Here is a 23392-nt window from a genome sequence, read left to right as displayed (position 1 = left end):
GACACATAGAACTGCATTTGATATCTGGATATTTGTGGGGTATAAATCTAATAAAATGAAAAATAAAAAGATGCTATGTTTATACAATTATGCTTAAGTGGAATTAATAACTGCAGATCAGTGCCAATTAATGCTAGTTAAGGGCCATTATTGGTACTTAAAGTCTATAAGTGCTTAGTTTAACAATGAAGTTAGATGCATAACTGGCAGTATTGTATAACCTGCATGTAAAATTTTGAGCACAAGTTTATAGAATTAGAGGGGTTACTGTATCCTCAAAATGGCTTTCCCTAAGTATTGTCTCAAGGGGTATGAGGACTTAGGCAAAGAAGACCATTGGTTTTATTATTCTTAATTACTTTATGAATATTTCTGTAATTGTTCTTTCACTTTGAAAGTGTAGAGTCTGTTTTATAGACCAGTGAAAACAAACCCCTACTTTAATGTATCTTGAATTACATATAAATGTCTGAATTTTGATGTGGGGGAAGAGGTTGCAGAAAGAGGACTTAGGGTCCACTCCACATCCCATTTTCCATTGGGAGCCCTGGTGTGTAGACCCCAGCCAATGACTGTCACTACAAGTGTTAGGCTAAGTGAGTTGAAAAAGGATATAAAACAGTGATCACAGAAGCCAGTTCTGGTTAGGTTGGAAGACCAAAAGTCTGAAAGAGAAGTCTGACTTCTTTTCTTGACTGTACCAACAATTTATGAGCTGTAAGGCTTGAATTTAGTCAGAATAAATTTTCCTTTTTAAAAAGTGTTTTTAAGCACATTAAATTTTTCTAGCAGTATGAGTTTTGAAAGGTGATTGAAGCCCAGTTCAGAAGCTCATCTGTGATGTAATAAATACTCATTCATTGACACGTGCATTATGAATGCACTGCCAGAACAATCAGATTAGTATATAGGGTATTTTCTGATGAACATTTTAAATCAGCTTCCATTCAGCTAGAGATGTCTGGAGGAGACAGGTAAATATATTCCCTGTCCTTAGCTGTATCTGCCTACCTCTCTGGCCTGCTCCTGTCCAGGTTCAGGATCCCCTATACAGCAGCCTCCTTCCTTCTCTTTTTCCTGTTGAAAATTCATGATTTCCCCTCTTAATGCAGACTCTTCTCCCTCCCAAATATCTACTTCCACCCTAATCTTCTCTCAATTTCCCAATACCTTCTATACTGTGCTGTTCTGCCTATTCAGAAAGAAGTGAGCAGTACGTCATGCTGTTTGCCTCTGCCCACTGGCTTCAGTCTGTGTTTGTATGTGTGTGTGTGTGGGGGGGGGGGGGGGGGGGGGGAGCAAGGAATCAGGGGAGAGAAAATTGTATAGGTGTGCTTGGAATCAGAGTGGGAGAGGATTTTAGAAGTGGTGGGGAATGGAGGGCAGAGAGAGACAAGATGTTGGGCGTGGAGTTGGGATAAGGATAGAGTGAAAATGAAATGTGTGTTTGCTTCTAGGGAAGGATCCGGTTTCACTGTCTCCTTGCAGGGGAAGTTGCTGAGAGGTGTATGAAATAAATTTATTTATTAGGATCTATTTACCGCCTTTTTGAAAAAACAAATCACCCAAGGTGATATACAGCAACCTTCCCTCTCTTTACTCTGTTGGTCTCTGAGCTGGGTTTGAAATTCTGATCATCAATATGACCTCATCAGGTTCCATTAGAAGAATGGATCACAGAATCTTCAGGGTTACTGTGGAAATAAAAATCAACAAACAAATTTAAAAGATACCAGTAGATTCCTGGCATTTTTCAAACGGAGTGCACAGACAGCTTGTGGAGAGTCACAGTGTCATCTCTTCTACTTAGATCGTTTCTACCTGCGTTCTGGCGTGTACTGAATGCTTTACCTATATTTGTTCTCTCTTTCTTTATAAATAATCAGGTATGTCATTATAGATTGTCTAACAGTTACCTCCAGTAACATTTATCTGAATTCATCTGATATTCAGACTGTATTCTTCAGTGAATATCAAGGTTAGGTTTGAACTGATGGTTGCATTCTGTGCTTGATTATTAGTGTGTTTTAAGGGAGTAGGTGGTTGGTGTTTTATTCCCTGAGGGTTGGGCTGAGGAACTCATCATTTTCAGGAGGGGTTTTGAGTTGTTCTTGAAGGGTTAATGGGTTTATTCTTTTTGGGTTTCTGTACTCTTTTGAAATGTTCTTGCTTTATTAATGGGGCTGTGGAGATTCTATTGATAATATCCTGTTTAATTTTCTATTTCACAGATCAGTTTTTACATATAGTTTTGCTCCTCAGCTCAGCTTATCTGCATTGAACTCAGTTTCTTCTGAAATCTTTGTGGGGTTAAGCTTTCAGGGTCATAGATCTCTGATCTTAAAAGATGGCCTTTTCATGTGGCACATTTACAGACTCTGTGCAGGTGAATGAAATATCTTCTACTATTGACGGCTACCCTGAGTCTGAGGAATGGGGGACTCAGGCAAGCACCTCCAACAGTGCAACTAGAATGGCTCAAGAGTCTACAGAAAATGGACTGGTATCCCAGGAAGATTCAGTGCTCCAGTCTAGAGATGCAGTTACTGATAATCCAGTGGAGAATGTACACAATCAAAATCAATACCACTCTTTAAACCTTTGCTCCTTACTAAATTTCCAGTTCCAGAATGTAAGTGAAGAGGATGAGTTCCATAACCTAATACTGGAGCCATTGCTACCAAGAGACCCTTATCTCTACATACAGCACGAGACTGCTGCACCTAGTGTGTCTGGTGAAGGCGACACATGTTCTGAACCTGAGATCATTGAAATCGGAGAATCTCTGGTTCAGAAGAACATCCAGCCATGCAGTGAGAATTCTACTGAATCTGCTGGAACCTCTTATCAACTGTCCACTCAGGAAGGAGGAGACACAAAAAGCAAAACCCTAAAAAGAAAAAGAAAGTCACAGATACCTAGTGAGTAAAGAACAAGAGGGGTAAAGTATCAAGAGGGCAGGTTTGGGTGAACTTAACAGTTTGGATTTCTAGGTGTGTGTTTGGTGAGAAGGTAGAGCTGAAACTAGACATAACCTCCAAGGCAGGCAAGAATACCTGTGCCCTACATTTCTCACTCTGCTCTCATCTCCTTTTTCCTTAACTCCCTCCGCTCTGATGCTCTGTCCTTTTTGTTCGTTCCTCTTCCCCACCGCCTGAATGTTAAGAAGAGAACTATATTCATCCTAGATTTTCATCTGCTGCCTGTCTACACTAGCATTTCATTATGTTTCCCATCCTCAATGGGCTTTGCACCCTGGTTGACTCATCCACCCCTAATTAAGGCCCTATGAAAAATAGGAAGTAATAGAGGAAGCCAGGTATAGAACACAGAAACTTGGAAGAAAGTTAGAAAGATAAAAATGTGTATTGAGACCTTTTCCTTTGAAAAAAAAAAAAAAACACATTATCCCATCAAGTTCAAACTACTTCTTTCTTTTTACTTTGTTTTCCAGAAATGACAGAACAATCAAATTCATGTGATTTTTTAAATCTGCACTCTGCACACCTGGAAACCAAATTTAACAGTATAATTATGATGTGATAAAATGGTGGGGAAATCTGTACTAACAAATAAACTAAAATAAGGAATCTGTTTTACACTGTATCTCCCTTTCCAATTTGCCCATTTATAAAATGTAAACACAGCTTAAAGAATTTGACAGATACTGAGTGCAAAGTTCAGATTGTAAGATGTTAGCAGGAAGTATTGGAGAGGGGGGGAGGGAACTGTGTACATCAGAATGGAATTTTTTGCCAGTAAGTGTAGGACAACTAACAGAACAACAAAATATATTCCCATTGCTGTCAAGGCCTTACTCATAACTTGAGGTAGAGGGTGAGAAAGGAAGAGCAAAGCAGGAAGCCAAACTGAGTTCTGCTGTATGACTAAGAGGACCTGTGGTTGTCACAGTCCACATGGACTGCCTCTCTGGTGCTGCATCTGCTATAGCTGGGTCGCACCCAGAGATGAACCTAAGGGAGGTTATCTGGTAGGTAGTTCTTTGGGAGCAGCAATGAGCTATGAGAGATTCAGTGGGATTTAGTGTTGTGATGTTGGAGTGTGGTTATAGCTGGTACAGTTGCTCAAATTTTGAGATAGTATTTATTATTTATTGTGAGGGATTGGTATAGTCTTATGGTTAAGCACCCTCTTTTCCGCCTTAGGGGGGAAAATATTTGTTATATAATTCAAATTTAATGAAAGTTTGATAGTTGTGAAAAGTTTATTGTAAATATTTTTATGTATTTTAAATATTTATTAAATGTGGATATAAGTTTATTTTATTTATTTTGCTTTATGTTATTAATTAATGCTATAGTTATAAGTATTTTGACATTATGGCCCTTATTTTAGAAGCTCTATTCTTGTTTTAGACATCTGAAAATTGGCATTTAGCATTCATATTGCATGGACATCCAAATCTCATTTTTACAAAGTCCGGATATGGAAGTCTGAAATTGCAGTATGTCCATATGGCAAGGTGTGGCCTGGGCATGTTGTAGGCAGAATTAAGCAGGGGCCAAAATATGGATATCCAACTGCTGTTGCAGAAGGGGAAGGGACATCCATGTCCAAAAAGATGGACATCCATATTTAGACCTGGTACTTGGCATTTACAGGTTAAGGAAAGGCGCTCTGATTGAGCAGTTCTCCACTGGAAGAAGTAAGGAAAGCCACAGTAGGTAATTTTCTGTACCTGGAGGACTCACAATTAAAAGAAGCCTCAGTGGGATGTAAACCAGCATCCTCTGGTTCTCTGCACTGGTTCTCAGCCAGCTGCTCTAACCATTAGGCTACTCCTCTACACAGATGTCTATGTGGCCATTTTATGATATGGACATTCCTGTTCTCCTAAACAGACTTTCATATCCCTTGTTATGCCCCACTAATAGTTTGGATGTTTCAGTTTGTAAAATGGATGATCAAGATGGACGTAGCCAGCACTTGGACATCCATTTCTCATGTATTTGAGAACAGGCTGTATGTTGGCAGATCCTGTTCTAAAGTACATGAGAAATGGGAGTCTATACACAATGTACTGACTTGGATGTCCCTATTTAGAGTTGAATGTCCTTTCTAAAATCTGCTTCTGTATTTAATGATTGTTATCAAGATTATTATTGCAGTGGTTCTGAACCCAGCCAGTGAGGTTTTCGGAATATCCACAATGAATATAGATGAGTTAGCTATTCATGAACAGCCTTACTGTATTATTGGCTTATGTTTCTTTAAATACATTTACTTATCTATTATTGTATTATACTTTTACTAGTAAAAAAGGCCTGTTTCTGACACAAATGAAACGGGTGCTAGCAAGGTTTTCCTTGGCTCCCCTGCAGCCACCCATGTCCAGCGACCCTCCTCTGCCCCCTGCAGCCACCCATGTCCAACGACCTTCCTCTCCCCCTGCACCCACTGCAGCCACCCATGTCCAGCGACCGTCCTCTGGACATGGATCAGCTGTGAGGCATGTTCCCCCCCCCCCCCCGGGTTCTGAAGTTGACATCATAATGGCTACGGTGATGTCAGCCTGATCTACGGAGCCTAGCAGACCAACTCGGAATGAGCCACGGTCCCAGGCAAGTCAGAACGTTGGAGGTGAGAATTATTATGTAGGATTTGTCATTTTTGTGTTGTGTACTGGTCTCACCATTTTAAAAGGCATGACTCAAACTGAAAGTGCATTGCATTGCCCTCACATTTTGAAAGACAGTTCAAACACAGACCAGGAGCTTAGGGTACTGTACCCCTAATCCTTTAACAGCAGCTCCACAACCGAAAAAGACACAACTCCACAAGATGTTAAGAGAGTATGGCACAGGGAGCTGTGTTGATACCTACTGACCACATTACTCGCTCTTCAGAGTCCCTGCTATCATTTGTTAGCTGTATTCTAGGATAGAAAAGTCTACTTTAAGTAGAAGAATGAGCATTCACGCAGGAGGGAATACAATGGAGTAAACCCTTGGAATTTAGTTGGGGAAAAGGATCTTGAAGGTCTGTTAAATGACTTAGGGGCTCATTTTCAAAAGAGAAATGTCTAAAAAGTAGCATAATTGGACATTTTTCTCACAAAAAACATTCATATCATTATTTTAAAAACCTATTTTTCAGATGGTTTTCTATACTGTTTTTCAGCAGTTCGTCCATTCTCAAGGGGGCGTGTTCAAGGTGAGATTTGGGTGTTCCTAAGACCTGGAAGTTTTTCAGCCATAACGGAACAAAACAAAACCATCTAGGACTAAAACTAAGGTGTTCTGAGCTAGATCTGTTTTTATAACGAATAAAGTATAAAAAGGTGCCCTAAATAACCACTGGAGGGAATCAGGGATGACCTCCCCTTACTCCCTAAGTGGTCACTGACTCTTTCCCACCCCCCAAAATGTGATTAAAAATATAACTTACCAACCTCTATGCCAGCCTCAGATGTTATACTCAGGTCCATTATAGCAACATGCAGGTCCCTGGAGTAGTCTAGTGGTGGGTGCAGTGCAGTGCACTGCAGACAGGTGGACCATTTATATTCTCAGTTTTAACTCAAAAACACAAGCCAATGGCCTCTTATTTCTTTCACTATTTCTGCCTCTTCTGCATTCCAAATCAGTCTTTAAATGTCTCGTTCCCTCCATTGACCCCACTTGCTTCTCCAAAGAATGTTCTCCTGCCTTTAATTAATTCTATACATAGGAAGGGCATAATCGAAAAGGGCGCCCAAGTTTTCCAGAGGACATCCTTGCAGGACGTCCCAGCGAAGGGGCAGGGAAACCCATATTATTGAAAAGAGATGGACGTCCATCTTTCGTTTCGATAATACAGTCGGGGATGACCAAATCGCGAAATTTAGGTCGACCTTAGAGATGGTCGTCCCTGATTTTCGGCGATAATGGAAACCGAGGACGCCCATCTCAGAAATGACCAAATCCAAGCCCTTTGGTCGTGGGAGGCGCCAGCATTCGTAGTGCACTGGTCCCCCTGAAATGCGAGGACACCAACCGGGCACCCTAGGGGGCACTGCAGTGGACTTTATAAATTGGTCCCAGGTGCATACCTCCCTTACCCTGTGTGCTGAGCCCCTCAACCCCCCCCCTAAAACCCACCCCCACAACTGTACACCACTTTGTGTGCCTGCACTCTGCTTTCGCTCTTATATCAAACCATACCGTGTCATGATCACTACTGCCCAGGTGAGCACTCACCTGGATATTAGACAAACTCTGCCGGATTCTGTATATGGTGTGTGTAGATTTATGTGTATGTCTAATCTTCGCATGCACCTTAATTGGTTGACTCACCACATAGTGGTGATAATTCGCTGATAATGACCAATTATCACCACTAATGTGAACTAATTGGAATTTACCCATTCACTTTGCAATGCTTATTCTGCAAAGTGGCATGTGTAAATTTCCATGTGCACAGCCAAAAAAGTGGTGTGGACATGGGTGGGCTGTGGGCGTGCTGGGCCTATCAATCAAATCTATAAACGCGGTTATAGAATTTGGCTCCGCTTGCATAGATGTAGGCATTTGCATTTATGCCAGCAAAAAGCTGGAGTAAATGAATGCATCTAATTATAGATGTGTCCACCCAGCCCAAGGTGTATTCTATATAGTGTGCCTAGATTTAGGTGCGTCTAATAGAATACGCCTAAATCTAGGCACGCTTTTTAGACTGTAGCCCACAATATCTCCATTTGTAAGTACTTGATCCAGTGTTGCCCCTTCCCTCATGGGTTCCTTCACCATTTGTCTGGTCAGAACACCTTGAAAGGCATCCATAGTCTCTACTTTTTCTGATTCTTCAAATGGGACATTACTTCTGCAGCTCCTTTTACTGGAAATGCCCTATACTTTAATTTTATCCTGTTACTATGTAGAGATCCTTTGAGGCAGATGCAGGAACCAAACGTAAAAAAATCTAAATCGTTAAAGGACTTACCGATTTCTAAAAAATGAAGAATGCACCAAGAAACCCCACCTGGAAACTCCGATTCGTAATTCAAAAGTCGGATACATGACAGTTTCGTAGCGGAGCAGAAAACGCATGCGCTGTTGCAAATTCGTAAAGCACACGGTATCGACGTAGGTAATATGCGACCCAGCCTGACGTCATTAACATGCGTCCGCAGCGTGCATCCACAGCGTGTAGGAATCGCGTCGCTGCTGCTTAGGCGATCACCGGGCTACTGCCCTGCTTCATTTTTCTTCTCGCTATTTTCCTTCCTTTGTGCAACGTTGTATTTTTTAAAACAAAGGTGTTCACAGGTGGGTAAGACGTTGTCATGAGCCTCTGATGTTGTAAACCGTGATTTTGCTGCATTTGCCGTTAATAAATTATTTTTCCCTTTTGTAAGGTGTGTGGTGTGTGGTGTGTGCCACATGTGGTTTCATCCTTTTTGTTTTCCCAAAAATCATTATAGGTAAGAGGCACACATGAATTTATGAAATGCATTGATTGCGACTTGCTGCCATTTGTTGTTTTACGTCTACATTTTTTTCTTTTCAAGGTGTGTTCTGCATTGTTCCACCGTTCATTCGTTCATATACAGAGTGTGCATAGGTAGGTATGGCCTTCCAAACAGCTTATGAATGTGGTAGAATTAGAGTTTTCTGCTATTTGCCTGTTCACATCTACATTTTTTTTCTGTTCATGAAGCAATGCAGGATAATGTGTCGTGGCGTGAGGAGGATGAGGAGAAAATTGAGGGCCCTCATGTCAATGGCAAGCGTAAGCGTGCTCTAAAATTTGCGGAGGAAGAGCTTGAAGTATTGATTCGCGGTGTATGTGACGAATTTGGACAACTTTTTAAAAAGTCCAGGTTGACGCTTGGACAGAAGAACAGGATATGGGGGAGGATTGTGGACGAGGTGAATGCTCTTGGTGTGCGGAAACGCACTTTAGAACAGTGCAAGCACCGTTGGCAGGACTTCAGGGGTATGGTGAAAGTCAAGGCTCGGAACAAGTGGAACCATGGAAAGGGGACAGGTGGTGGCCCTCCATGTGCCGTGCAGATACTCCCCTGGAGGAGGCAGTGTTGGCCACCCTTGGTCGTGAACAGGTGGTTGGACTATGCACTGGTGACGACACGTCGGAAAATACCATTGATGGTATGGAAGTTGAATATTTTACTGTTGCGCTTAAGTCGTGGTGTGTGTGGGTATCAACCCTCTTTGTGATGGTGGTTTTGAATCTACCTTGTTTTTGTCTTCGTTTGTAGGTGAACATCTTGAACATTCAAGATTATCTGAGGACACAGAAGGTGGTGAGTACTGATGATTTCCTGTGGGGTGCTGTAGGGGACATAACTACATGATTATTGTCATGATCCTTCAAGCACAGCAACCACATTTACAAGTGTGTGTTCTTTGCCATGTATAACAGCCTGGATGAGAAGCCTGCCCCCCTCTGCCCCTTCCAGTACTACCTGCGATGCTCTGCAAAGTACACGTCACTCCACCTCTTCCCCTTCCTGGTGTAGCAGTGATGCAGTTCCACGTAAGTATTGTATCGCAGTTTCTATTGTGTTCTACCTTTTGTAGGACCACTGTTCGCTGTTTTTTTTGTTTAAGGTGGCAGTCGCTTATAATGTACACGGTCACCTAAAGCATTATTTGCATACCTCTATCATATCTTCTCTCAGCAACACCATGTGCCACAGAGCCTCCTGTCCCAGGATGTTCAACATGGTTAGCAGGGTGTGCAACACCATGTGTGACACAACAGGAGGGAGAAGAAGCACGTGAGTACAGACGTGTTTTCGTGTTTAGAACAAAGATTTTACGTCGGCGTTGACTGTGTGTCTTACATGTTCCGTGTAATGGTTTTTTCCTTTGTATTTGTTAGGTGTACTGTTGATGACCCCTACAGTGGGAGTAGAGGATGGGGAGGATTCTGAAACTGTGACACTAGACCTCGTTGGTGTCCCAACCACCCCCCCCCCCCCCCCCATCCTCTTGTATTGAATCGCCCATGGGCCCTCCTTGTCAGACTCCGGCGGAGGAATGGCAGGCACGACGCAAGTTGTGGGACAGGCATGGCAAGTGGAATGAGGGTATAAACGTACTGCTTGAAAAAGTGGCAGAACGTGTCCGTCATTCCACAACTGCCATTTGTGCACAAATGCAGAATGCGGAGGAGAACGCCGATGCCCGATCTGATAAAACAAACGCCTTATTGGACCAGAACAACGCTCTTTTGCGCGAACTGTGCAATCTTACCAGAGCGTATTCCCAGCAGCAACGGCAGATGTTTATGGATCTCCAACAGGAGATCAGGGGGATGCAGCGTGCTGTACTGCGCGATGACTCCGCCTGGGGTTATCGCACTGCAAATGGTATATTTTCTTTCATTTTTCCATCCATATATGTTATCCACAAACAGACATTATATATCCCTTCTGTTCTAAAGTGTTCGTCTAATGTGTGTGTTCTTTTCCAAAAAACTTTAACAGCCTGGAGTCCATTGCAGCATCGGACGACCAACGGTGCAGTTGCAAGTAAGTATAGTATTCCAATAACTTGTTTTGTCCTCACTTCTTTGTTAAACCATCCAGATGTATGTACTGTAGCCTACTGTGTTTTTTTTTTTTTATGCCAGGCTTCGAGACAGGTGTACCTCCCACGCTCCCTTCATTGTCTCCCATCGACCATCGTGTTTATTCTTTTTCTCAGCCTCCTATAGGTAGGTTTTAATGTCAGTGGCCTCTTCTTTTCCGCACAGGATTTTAATGCCCTTTGTAAATTCCTTGTTTTTACTGTTTGTTTACCCCCCCTGGTTTTTTTGGTTAGGTGCAGGGTCTGCAGGCCGAAACGTGGTCGCAAGGGCCTCCCTTTCTGAGTAAGTATCTTGGGTGATTGAGTGGCCCGTCGACCTGTCTCTGTACTTTATTTTAGACAGGCTTATGTACATTTAACTGCTTCCTTTTTCATCAAATTGCAGGCAGGATCGCTGTAACCCACAGCCGGGACCACAGAACAACATAACACCCTCCAGTGCGCACCCTGTGTGGCAGCCTGTTTCTCAATAGTAAGTATGGGTGCGACACATACAAACAGAAAGTTCGTTTGATCATTTATTCACCTTTATTTTGCAATAATTTTCACGCTAGCCCCCAACCTTCGTAAACTTGGTACACAGTTTGCAACATATGAAGTTTAATTTTATGTTGTTTCATTGCAGCAACAGAGCACCAGAACACGGCCATGATGACAGAACAACAGAATACCCACATGTACCCCGGCTGTGTAACAGCCAGTCATTGGATAGTAAGTTTCATTTGTTACCCGCAGAATGAAACCAGTGGGGCTGTGGGAGGGGAGTGCGAGCACTATTTTTTTTGAGCCAGAAAATTTTTTTTCCAATTGTGGTTACATAACAGGGGAAATGTTTGTGAAATGCATTGATAGTTTTTATTGACATTTGTGCACTGTTTTGTCGCCATGTGAAAGGGTTGTCTGAAATTTTTGTTAACAGGTATATTTAAAACTTTGAAAAAGTTTTCTATCATTTCCTCCCCCCCCCCCCCCCAAAAAAAAACCAGTAAAATGCACATTGTAATTGGTTTTTTGGGTGTTTTGAAGGTGCTGTGGAACATCAGAACATGGTGCGACGGAGCTAGAAACACATCTCGCAATGCTGTCTTTCCTGCTTATGAATGCATCCCGTCTACCTACCTTTGAATATTGAATGCAGAACGAATTTGGAACATATATCAAACATTTGCATTTTTTTTTAACCTGTTTAATTAATAAAATTATTTGTTCAGAACTGTTTCGATGTTCTTTTATTACTTTCTATGAGGACGTAGGTTGTGCCGTTGGTAATAACTTTCACTTGAGAACGGAGGGCACAGGCTGAAACCAAGAAATGGAAGTCATATGAATAAGCTAAGACTGACAAATAGTGATTTGCTAATCATAGTATTGCTGCAATGTTACCCATAGCATTATCTGTTGACATCAGCTAATGACACACCGTTCATATGCAAGTTCTGTGCTGACATGTTCCCCATTCCAGGAGGGTTAGAGGATTTTGGTCTGTATGTTCTTAACTGACAGACACAAGCTATGTGGGACTTGTTGTCCAATGATTACATCCCTAGAAATCACTGCTTGGGCTTGCCTATATCCCTCCTTGACCAGGAACATGACAGACAGGTCATACAAGTGGTACGTGGCTACTAAGGATGGCGTGGTTCTGAAAAGAAATCATGGATGACCTTCCGGCGCACAGCATTTCCCTTGCTTGCATCCGATCCTCTGTCCGAGGGGGCTATGTCCACTTCTGAAGGGACTACAATGTCGATGTCAAGGTGATGCTTCAGTGCGATGTTATGAAGCATGCAGCATACAAGCACTATGTCAGTGACCTTTTCAGGGGAGTATTGCAGGGAGCCACCCGAGATGTGCAAGCAGCGAAACCTGCTCTTCAATACCCCAAACCTTAGGATCCGGGATGTTGTTACACGTTTTCCAGGGAGCTGCCATGACTCTTACATCTTGTCTAACAGTGCACTGGGAAGGAAGTTTGCAGAGGGGCAGATTCAAAACGGATGGCTTCTTGGTGAGTTGCTTACATCACTGGTGTGGGTGATACTACTACTAATACTACTACTTAACATTGCTGTATAGAACAACACACATGGAAATTCCAAGCTGTTGTACAATGGTTTCTGTTACCTCCTGTTCCTGCATGGCAGGAATGTGGTCATAATCCATGGCAGGGAAAAAGTCCAACTGTGCAAGGAAAAACCCACCATCCATTACTTCTTTTTGCAATTCACAAGCAGGGGAAACACGAGGACCAGCACTTGTCTGTAGCGTGTAGAATGTACGTCATATTTAAGCGCCAAGGAGCAGCCAATCAGGAAAGACCATAATCGTGTGAAATCGAAGACGATTCGCTTCTCTGTGTCACGTGCAACAGAAACGCGATAGAACACTCAGCAATGCGGCGCTCCATGGTGGCGCATAAAATATACGTCACATATTGTCGCTCGTGTACGGCCACACTTTTGAAAGCCTTTATTTTTAACTTGAAACTTGAGAAAACTTTTTTTTTTTTTGGGTGCAACTTTACTTTGAAACTTTTCAAAAATATATTTGCAGTGCAACTTTCAAAATAACATTAATTTTTTTATCATATATACAACTTTGGCAATGTACAAAAAACAAGAACAAGGATTATTTGTGGGAGGGCAATATATGGAGGGTGGGGAAAAAATGAAACACGTGTCACATAGGGGGGAAAAGGGGGGAGGAGATGATCTCAAGGGCGCTGTACGCTGGAGGACAGGTACTGGATTACTTCGGCAAGGTCCTCCAGTGCCTGTCCTCCCATGCGCAGGGTCCGGGCCATGTCCTGGAGCTCATCCGGGGGAAGGTTAATTAGGGGGAGAGGCATATGGGGAGATGTGGCGCGGTCTTCAAGGATGGGAGAAAAAGTGGAGGTGGATCGGTCACAGGTAGGAGCTGGAGGGATGGTACAGGTACCACGGTCAACAGTAGGAGTGGGGGGGATAGGGGAGGTGGAGCAGCAGAGGGTGGGAGCAGGGGACATGGGCGAGACACTGCGGTGGACAGTTACGGGTGCAAGGGGGGGAAGATATGGCCAACCTTCACTGTCCCCTGTTTCTTCGCCAGTGAGGTCCACTGTGGCACCTGTCAGAAAAGACAAAAGAAAGACTGTCAGAAAGCTTCACCACGAACAGCTTCAAAATGCACACACACCATGATACGCAATAACAATAACAAGAACTATTAGTACCGATTGTATTACAACACCAGACGCACACAGCGCAGAACACCACATACAAACAGATAGCCCTTGTACACACAGTGAGGGAAATAATGGGTGACAATGGAGGAAGGGACAAGGGGATGGCACTTGGGGCAAGGAGTAGAATTTTAAAACTCACCATACACAGGTAATGGCTCCACTTGGAACATCTCCAGAACGGGGGTGACTTGCCCAGGCGAGGTGGAGGCAGCAGCATGGTGTTGTGAAAGGGCGAGGGAAGTCTGAGGGAGAGCGAAGGAGGGGGTAGCAGGAGGGAAGATTGGAATTTGCGGGGGGGGGGGGGGGGAGGAAGGGGAACCAGGAGGAGTGGTGAGACCGTGCGGCTGGGAGGGTGAGGCAGGAGGGCTAAAGTGTGCTCGGGGTAGAGAAGAGGAATGGTGGGAAGGGCCATATGTTGGTGCAGGGAGCCGCAGAATGGTCTGCCGTGATCTCTTGGCGGGGGAGGAGACGAGAGGAGGGGCCGGGACGGACAAGGGCATAAGGTAAGAGGTGGGGACCAGGGGTAGGAGCAGAAGGGCGGGGAGGTACAACACCAGCCAGGGACCCCTCGCTGGCACCATCATCATCATCGTCATCATCCGATTTCTCGACATCATCATCATCCTCCTCATCACCCTCCTCCTCCTCCTCCTCTTTCTCTGACACTTCTGGTGAGACAAATATGGATGATATAATTTTTGTGATAACACCCCGAATCATCAAATGTCATGCAGCAGACTCACGTGAAACCTAAAAATACCTGGGCTGTTATCAAGGTTGGCCCTGACCTCACGGAGCCATCCTGGGTGGTCCTTCCGTAATGCCCTCGCCCGTTTTTTCAGTTCCTCCACCTGTCAGATGTAGACAAACACAATGGAAAAGCAATGATGCACGTTTCACATACATGTCTAGCCAATAATTATTTATTATTATTTATTTGCTGCATTTGTACCCCACTTACAGATCTAGGGAATGAACTGCGCTTATTAAATAAACGCTGCAGTGTCCTCCAGCCCTGGTCCATCCTCATAATGTCCCTCCTTTTCCCTGCACGAGGGGAAAAGGCGCTTTTCGTTCACTGTAAACAGTTGGGCAAGCCACAGGACATCGAGGTCCGAGAAATTAGGTTTTCTCCCTCTTGCAGCCATAATGACGCCTATATAGCACGGTAATACGCACGCACTATATTGACGTGGTTATGACACGTTTTCTTAAAGCTTATTTTAAAAAAAAATTGCTCCCATACTTTTTGTACATATGTTATGCAAAGGGCTTTCGACCAATCACAGCTCTTTTAGCTGTGCTAATGCGCTGGGATTGGCTCACAGTTTGTTTGCTTATTCACTTTACGATTTTTCCTGGCACAGAGCGGTCCTAACGAGAGGTCCAGACCTCTCGTTACATTTCCTGCCTTTTTCCTGCGTAAAGGCAATCGGAAAAGGTTGGTGCATCTCGTTTCAATGGGGTTTTCACACTAATTGCTCATCTCCATTCCGTTTTCGTTAGCTGCTGGCTTCCTCGGTAAAAGCCCTTTGATGCATGCAACGGATCAAATTTTCCTCGTTGGAGGGTCATTAAAGGCTCATTAAGCTTTAGTGCATCTGCCTCTTTGTGTTTATCCTGTGCCTTTTTAAATTTCTTCTCCTATTTCAGATTTTTTTTCCAGAATCTCTTTTAAATTCTCTCTAGGGATATTTTAGTTTTGCATTTTTTCTCTATCTAGATTTGTCTTTAGTTTTGTCTCTTGGATTCTCTCTCAGATTCTCTTTTTTCATTTTCTCTTTCACTTTGTTTTTTATTAATATTTAATGTTTTTGCCTAGAGCTCTGTGTCTATAAGGGTGAATGCTATATATATGGCGCCAAAAAATCAGCATGGAAAAAAGCGCTGTTCTATAAGTTGCGCTTAAAGTTAGGCATGGTTTACAGAATAGCACTTAGGTGTTGGTGTTGCATGTAAATTTAGATGCAGCTATTTGAACCAGTGAATACGTGGTTGCAAATGCCTAGGCCTAACTGTACACATGCAGGCTTATTTTTGAAAGAGAAGGGCGCCCACCTTTCGACACAAATCGGAAGATGGGCGTCCTTCTCACAGGGTCGCCCAAATCGGCATAATCGAAAGCCGATTTTGGGCATCCTCAACTGCTTTCCATTGCGGGGATGACCAAAGTTCATGGGGGCATGTTGGAGGCATAGCGAAGGCAGGCCTGGAGCGTGCCTAACACATGGGCATCCTCAACAGATAATGGAAAAAAAGAAGGGCGTCCCTGACGAACACTTGGACGACTTTACCTGGTCCTTTTTTTCTTACGACCAAGCCACAAAAATGTGCCCTAAATGATCATATGACCACCGGAGGGAATCGGGGATGACCTCCTCTTACTCCCCCAGTGGTCACTAACCCCCCCTCACCCTAAAAAAAAATTTAAAAAAATATTTTTCCAGCCTCTATGCCAGCCTCAGATATCATATCCAGCTCCATGACAGCAGTATGCAGGTCCCTGGAGCAGTTTTAGTGGGTGCAGTGCACTCCAGGCAGGCGGACCCAGGCCCATCCCCCCTACCTGTTACACTTGTGGTGGTAGATGTGAGCCTTTCAAAACCCACCACTAACCCACTGTACCCAAATATAGGTGCCCCCCTTCTACTATAAGGGCTATGGTAGTGGTGTACAGTTGAGGGGAGTGGGTTTTGGGTTTTTTTTTTTTTGTGGGGGGGGGCTCAGCACACAAAGTAAGGGAGCTATGCACCTGGGAGCAATGTCTGAAGTCCACTGCAGTGCCCCCTAGGGTGCCCTGTTGGTGTCTTGGCATGTCAGGGGGACCAGTGCACTACAAATGCTGGCTCCTCCCACGACCAAAGGCTTGGATTTGGTCATTTCTGAGATGGGCATCCTCGGTTTCCATTATCGCCGAAAATCGGGGACGACCATCTCTAAGGTCGACCTAAACTTCGCGATTTGGGCATCCCCGACCGTATTATCGAAACAAAAGATGGACGCCCATCTCGTTTCGATAATACAGGTTTCCCCACCCCTTCGCCAGGACATCCTGTGAGGACGTCCTCAGGAAAACTTGGGCACCCCTTTCGATTATGCCCCTCATGGTGTCCCAATTATGTACTTAACTTAAAACCACGCTTATGCTTCGTTTCAAAATGTCCATGACCCTCCCATTTTCTTGCCTCCTTTTTTGGACTGAACGTAAAATTTAGGCACGGATTCCACACCTAAATTTATACGAGTAAATAATAATTAAATCTAACGTGCCAATAATTGCTTGTTAAAAAGCCAATTATTGGCACTAATTGGCTTGTTATTCACTTAAATTATGCACACAAATTGGATTCTTCTTTTTCTTTTTAACCCTGGAAATTTCCTCCTGCTTCTTTATACATCCATCTTGGTTCACTTTATTTTTCTTAAAATGTTTTCATTTAAATTTTCTCGTTTTTCATAAAAGCCTGACCTAATATGACAGAATAGGAAATTGCCAATTTATGGTTTTCTAAATCCATTTGAATATTATAAAATCACGCAAAGATTTATAAAATGTCCTGATAAGAAAAGAGAAAACAGTAAAAAGATGTTATTATTCATATTCTAGATTTTTGTATTTTATCTTTCTCTTGGAATTCCAGCTTGAATTTAAAATTAATTTTTTTCTTCAATTGTTTTTTAAAATGTTTCTGTCTCCTGTCTGGTTTTTCTGTTTTGAGTACAATATGAATCCTTTTTTTTAGATTCTCTTTCCCTAATTCTCTTTCTTCTTCTTTTTTTTTTTCATGCAGTATTAAAAACAAGCCTTGAAAAAATACAGCAAGATCCACATTCCAGGGCCTGCGATATTCAGCAGACTCAAAGTGCAGGTGACATCAGAGCCTATTCTGTTCCAAAGATGACAAAGTTATACACTACACAACCAGAGGAGGAACTGAAGTGTCTTTCAGAGTCAGAGAACTTATCTCTCACGCAGCCATGCAAGACCCTAAAATATCCCACAGAGTTTGAAGAGAAATTGTTATGCCCCACAAGCCTGAAGAGGAAACATACATCTTCCACAAAGCTTGTGGATAATATGAAACAACTTGTACCGAAAAGGGGGAAACTGGAATCTACAACAGAATTAGCAAAAAATCTAAAATGTCCTTCAAACCTCAGAAAAGCACTGACATATCCTAAAAGGCAAGAAGAGAAGTTTTGTCCAAGTGAACCATGCTGCTCAAAAGACCTCAACTCATTCGATAACCCTTGTTTAGAGAAGTTGCTGATGAGCAATTCTGGGGAGGACAGTAGCAATGAAACAGTACACACTCAGGCAGACATGAAAATTTCCAATTCGAATGGAGCGCTTCAGAAAAAATCTCTACCAAGTCTTCCCTCAGTTCTTTCTAAACTTAAAGAACTAATAGAGAAACGAGAAAAGTGCTTGGTAGCTGGAAAAGATTCAACAGAGCCTATTTCTGATAATAACACTGAAAATATTACAGTGGACAGCAAGACTTCCAACATGAGTGGAGCTCCTCAGAAGGAATCCAACCCAACATCCAGGGGAATCAAGAGAAAACAGTCTGACAATGACCACTATAGTAAGAAAGCGAAGCAAGAGAAGGAAAAACCTGAGTAAGGGCTAATGAACCACAATGAGCTTCCATAAAATAGAGGATCTTGACAACCAGGGCAGAAGATGGAATTTCCACTATAGAGGTCTCAGAGCTGCGGGAGTATTTAGACTGTGCCTCCACAATTCAACCCATTTTCAATTCAGTTTTGGAACAAACATCTGTGGACTTTTCGGCAGATGATTTTCAGATTGAGCATGCACACAAATCTCTTGGTGCCATCTCATTGAGAGCTAATGAGATGAACCAAGCCATCTCATTATGGAAGCATAGGAAACTGTGAGATATTATTGGCGAGTTGAGAGTGGAGCAGATATGATATCAATGGAGCTTTGGAGTACACAGAAAAAGCAGCTGAGTGTCCACAAGGGAGTCTTGCAGACCCTGGGAAGGTGATCATCAGAGGAAATCATGGAGGAGGCCCCAAAAATGAAGGAGAACACACCACAATGGCAAAGGGTCAACACTGGAAAGGCCACCTCTGCACTCGTTCTTTTTTCCTCCTCTCACAGTGCTATCGAACTCCCCATTTCACCAAATGCACCCATACCACAGCTTTAAGTGCATCCTAAAATATGCTAACATTCACCTACCTGTTATCATTATCCAAAAGGTAATTCTGTATAACTTCCTTCACATCTTCACAAACCAATCTATCCAGTGGCGTAGCAAGGGCTCTCACATGGGAGAAGGGGACTGGAACTGGGGTCTGAGAAGGGGTCATGAGGGAAATGGGGCATGCCTGGGTCAGGTGGGAGAATGGGTCGGGCTGAAAAGGGGGGCCCTAATGCAAGGCATGTGGATATAGGGGGCTGGAACTGGGGGCTGAAAAAGGGCAGGGGCTGAAACTGTGGGGACTGGGGGCTGAAAAGGAGACAGGGAGAAGTGGCTGGGGCTGAAGCTCGGGACTGGTGAGAGAAAAGGGCTGGGGTTGAAACTGGGGGCTGAAAAGGGGACAGGGAGAAGTGGCTGGGGCTGAAGCTCGGGACTGGTGGGAGAAAAGGCCTGGAACTGGGGGCTGAAAAAAAGGGGCAGAGAGAGGAAACAGATCCTGGATGGAAGGGGGAGTGAGAGGGAGGGCAAATGGTGGATTGAAGGGACAGAGAGAAAGGGCAGACAATGGATGGAAGGGATAGAAAGGGCAGACAGTGAATGGAAGGGGGAGAGAGAGAGGGCAGACAGGGGCAGATGGTGGATGGAAGGGGGCAGAGATAGAGGGCAGATGTAGATGGAAGGAGCAGGGAGAGAGGGCAGACATGGATGGAGGGGACTGGAACTGGGGTCTGAGAAGGGGTCATGAGGGAAATGGGGCATGCCTGGGTCAGGTGGGAGAATAGGTTAGGCTGAAAAGGGGGGCCCTAATGCAAGGCATGTGGATGAAGGGGGCTGGAACTGGGGGCTGAAAAGGAGGGTAGGTGGGATAAGGGGGCTAGTACTGGGACTGGGGGCTGAAAAGGGCAGGGGCTAAAACTGTGGGGACTGGGGGCTGAAAAGGAGACAGGGAGAAGTGGATGGGCTGAAGCTCGGGACTGGTGAGAGAAAAGGGCTGGGGTTGAAACTGGGGGCTGAAGAGGGGACAGGGAGAAGTGGCTGGGGGCTGAAGCTCGGGACTGGTAAGAGAAAAGGGCTGGGGGTTGAAACTGGGGGCTGAAAAGGGGACAGGGAGAAGTGGCTGGGGGCTGAAGCTTGGGACTGGTGGGCGAAAAGAGCTGGGGCTGAAACTGGGGACTGGTGGGATAGTGGGGCTGGAACTGGGGGCTGAAAAAAAGGGGCAGAGAGAGGAGACAGATCCTGGATGGAAGGGGGAGTGAGAGGGAGGGCAAATGGTGGATTGAAGGGACAGAGAGAAAGGGCAGACAGTGAATGGAAGGGGGAGGAGAGAGAGAGGGCAGATGGTGGATGGAAGGGGCAGAGATAGAGGGCAGATGTAGATGGAAGGGGCAGGGAGAGAGGGCAGACATTGGCTGGAGGGAACAGCAGAGAGGGCAGACACTGGGTGACAGAGAGAGAATAAGCACAGATACTGGATGGAAGGAAGACAGTGAAAAGAAGATAAAGTAGTATTGTAGCTGTGTTGATAAATGTTTATAATAGAACATGTAAACAAGGTAATCTTTTTATTGGACTAATTTTAATACAGTTTGGCTAACTTTCGGAGAACAAAACCCCCTTCCTCAGGTCAGGATTTGAGACTGTAACAGCACTATACTGTATTGACCTGAGGAAGGATGTTTTGGCCTCTGAAAGCTAAATGTATTAGTCCAATAAAATGGTATTATTTTATTTTCTATATTTGTTTTATTTCTATTTGTTAATTTGTAAAGTGGTGATTGATACTTGTTAGTTTTTTCAAATTTACATCTGCTGTCTTTATATTTTGCACAGTACTAGGGGACATTTTCTGGTTCTGTGGTGTTGCATTGTATGCAGAGTCTGGCATCTTGGGGGTTCAGTTTAATTTTTGTCTAAATAGAAAGTTTATTATTACTTATTCTATAGTGGATTAGGGTGTACCTGTGTTTGTGAAAACGACATGGCTTTCAGATGGCATTGACTGTGCAGGATCGACGATCTGTACTATTCTGTCTGGTTTCGTTTTACAATAGGTGAATTGATTTTCTAGTGCTCACCGTAGTGTTTAAGATGCTTTCCTTTTCCTTGTGTGATTCGTAGAAATGACTGCTTATGGTATGGTAGAATTGCTCTATACAGTAGGTCCTGAGTGTTTTATATTCTCGGCATGCCTAGTACTAGATTTTGGAGGGGGGGTGTTAAAAAATCACTGGCCCAGGGTGTCAACTACTCTAGCTACGCCACTGGATACAGCACAGGTTTAGCCTTCGCTAAAACAACCGTGTAAATGTTAAAACCCAATAACCAATAGACTTGGAGACTTTAACACTTTTCTTTTTAATTTCATCCTTACCCTCCTCATTTTATCTAGAATCATAACCTTATTCAAAACTTTCCTTTCTACTTTCAGCAAGACATGAGTTCCTAGCAGAGCTAAAGCACTAAAAGTATGCCCACTCTTATTCCAAGCCTTATCAAAATTGCCTATTCGAGTCCTAGAATTCTCAACTGACTGGCCAACTCCTAAAACCTCACTATCATCAGAATCACTCCCAAAAGACAATGAAGAAGAAGATTCAGATGAATCCAAAAACTCAGAAGACTCCCAAACATGAGCTGCACTCTTCCCAATGTCCCTCTGCTTACGCTTTTCATTATCCAATCTCTTCAACATACATTGCAAATTGCACATAAATTTTTAATCTCTCAAGCGCTTGCACACACACTTCTTCCTAGTCTTTTTTCCAACCTAATCCCCCTTTCTTTTACTTTTCCCAAAAGAACTCACAACATCCTGACCCTAAGAATGAACAGATGATTCTTCATCATCCTCGGATTCACCATCATCATGCCTCAATTGCTTCCTCATCCTTTTAGAGGAACCAAGATGACCAAACTCAATCTGAGAAAACCTCTCTTTTTTTAAATACTCTGCCCTTCAAATAAACACACTCTTTTTCCAGGAGTCTTAACAGCTTTTTGACCTTTTTTAATACCCCCTTTCCAGACACCTTTTTCCTACTACCTTGCCTCTCATCAACAGTTGACCTAATAGCTCTCTTTTTTACAGCCCCAGCCCTTCTCTTCTCCCCCACCATGGCCACACTCCTTTTAGGTCCCATACAACTAGCACACCTCCCACAAATACCACACAAACCATACTACCAAACCCTTAAAAAACTCAAAACTAAAACCCAGCACTAACTTTGCACTCCTGGCACCAAAATTAAACAAAATTCATTATTCACACTTCTTTCAGCCTTCAAAACACCCCGCAGCCACTAGTACTGCCATTGGCAGCACAGCTACCATTCACCAATGGACCCCCCCACACACACACAGCGGAACTCAAGTCCCAGCCAAACACGAACCTGGAAATGAACCTCCCTTATGCACACACAATATTCCTGACCCAACTCACACCAGTTGACTAAACCATCCTCCCTCGCAATTCATCACTCACATCCGAATACCACCAAAACCCCTGAGCATTCTATTGGCTCCCACAAAGCCAATTGCAGGATGCCAACCTCGGCACCAGCACTTCATAATTACAAGCTGTTTCACAATAAACAGGTAATGGGGGGGGAGGGGATGATCTTGTCCACGATATCGCGCCCCAGTTAAATCTGTGGCTTATTCTTCTCTTGTCTATGTACATTTGTTTTTTGCCAGTCATCTACTTCTTTAATAACCTTTTCCTTAAACGTCTGCAGAATAGAATCAATTGGCCCAGGTGGAATCCTATGAGATTTAGGTTTTATGATGGTTCTAGCAAAACCTTGTGCCTTTTCTAAAGTTAATTTGGCATGCTAGATCCCAGAAAATATTGTTCATATTAATAACAGTCAATGCTAAGGCGACCTTTGATCAGGTTGAGTGGGCCCTCCTGCATCATTTATTGGCCCTTATGGGGTTAGTATTAATTTTTGAAAGTGGATTTCTACTCTGTATTCCATGCCAAAAGCCAGACACTTTTGTGTCTTTGTCAGACATTGCCAATTGGTGCCCCCAATGCCACTCTTGCCTCCTACAGAGGAAAGTTTTCTCCTTTATTTGGAAGAAATGCCCATGGGTATCTAAGGTGGTGATGAAGCAGAGATGGGACTTCAGTGGATTGGGAGTCCCAGATTTTAAAAAATATTATTGGGCTGCTCATATTAGACCTTTATTTGAGTGGAACGAAGATAAAACCAAGGTGTGGGTTCGCATTAAGAGGGGATATATCAGATCCAGCCAGTGATCTCACTTACTATGGGCGCCACTTAGTTATAAAATTCAACTGCAGCCTGGTAATCTTGTTTAATGCATACAATGTCCTTATGTGCTAGAATATGACCACAGTTGCTGGGCCTGAAACAGTTATCTATGGTGGCCCCATAGATAACTGCCAAGCTCCAGCCAAGCCAGGTCCTGCC

Source organism: Microcaecilia unicolor, chromosome 7 (genome assembly GCF_901765095.1).
Source record: "Microcaecilia unicolor chromosome 7, aMicUni1.1, whole genome shotgun sequence".
Taxonomy (NCBI): domain Eukaryota; kingdom Metazoa; phylum Chordata; class Amphibia; order Gymnophiona; family Siphonopidae; genus Microcaecilia; species Microcaecilia unicolor.
This window is presented reverse-complemented; position numbering follows the sequence as displayed.